Source organism: Arachis stenosperma, chromosome 9, assembly GCF_014773155.1.
Source record: "Arachis stenosperma cultivar V10309 chromosome 9, arast.V10309.gnm1.PFL2, whole genome shotgun sequence".
Lineage (NCBI taxonomy): Eukaryota > Viridiplantae > Streptophyta > Magnoliopsida > Fabales > Fabaceae > Arachis > Arachis stenosperma.
The window spans coordinates 57,976,593-57,977,939 of record NC_080385.1 but is presented as its reverse complement, the minus strand read 5'-3'; positions in this window follow the sequence as shown (position 1 = coordinate 57,977,939).

The window sequence follows — 1,347 nt, the reverse complement described above, 5'->3', positions numbered from 1 at the left end:
AGTAAATAAATAATTAAAAAGAATAAGAAAAGAGAGGGAGAATTCGAAAATTAATTTTTGAAAAGGAGTTAGTAATTTTGAAAATTAAAGATAAGATATGATTAAAATTAAAATTTAAAACAATTAAAAAGAAGTTTTGAAAAAGAGAGAGGTATTTTCGAAAATTGAAGAGGGAAAAGTAGTTAGGTGGTTTTGAAAAAGATAAGAAACAAACAAAATGTCAAATAGTTAGTTGAAAAAGATATCAAAATCAAATTTGAAAAGATTATAAGATAAGAAGTTAGATAAGATATTTTGAAATCAAATTTTGAAAAAGATAAAATTTTTGAAAAAGATATGATAAAAGATAAAAAGATTTAATTCAAAAATTTGAAATTACTTACTTCACCAATAAGAAACTACAAGATAAGATTCTAGAACTTAAAGATTGAACCTTTCTTAACAAGAAAGTAACAAACTTCAAATTTTTGAATCAATCACATTAATTGTTAGTGAATTTTCGAAAATATGATATAAAGGTAAGAAAAAGATTTTGAAAATATTTTGAAAAAGATTTTTGAAATTTTCGAAAAATAGAAAAAAATGAAAAAGATATAATTTTTGAAAAAGATTTTGAAAAGATAAGATTTTTAAAATTGAAAATTTGACTTGACTTGTAAAAAACAACTAAGTTTGAAAATTTTTGACTAAGTCAACTCAAATTTTCGAAAATTTGGAGAAAAATAAGGAAAAGATATTTTTTTGATTTTTGAAATTTTAATTATGAGAGAGAAAAACATAAAAATGACTCACAACATAAAAATTATGAATCAAAACTCATGATGCATGCAAGAACACTATGAATGTCAAGATGAACACCAAGAACACTTTGAAGATCATGATGAACATCAAGAACATAATTTTGAAAAATTTTTGATGCAAAGAAAACATGCAAGATACCAAACTTAGAAATCTTTAATGCATGGACTCTAACAAACAAAAAATGCATATGAAAAACAACAAACAACACAAAATAAGAAACCATCAAGATCAAATAAGAAGACTTGTCAAGAACAACTTGAAGATCATGAAGAACACCATGAATGAACTAATTTTTGAAAAATGCAAGAAAAAATTTTAAAAGCATGCAATTGACACCAAACTTAAAAATTGACTCAAGACTCAAACAAGAAACACAAAATATTTTTTTATTTTTATGATTTTATTAATTTTTTGGATTTTTATTAATTTTTTCGAGAATAAAGTTTGGAAAAATGAAAAAGAAAAGAAAAATTTTGAAAAGGATTTTTGAAAAATTTTTTAAAAGAAAATTACCTAATCTGAGCAACAAGATGAACCGTCAGTTGT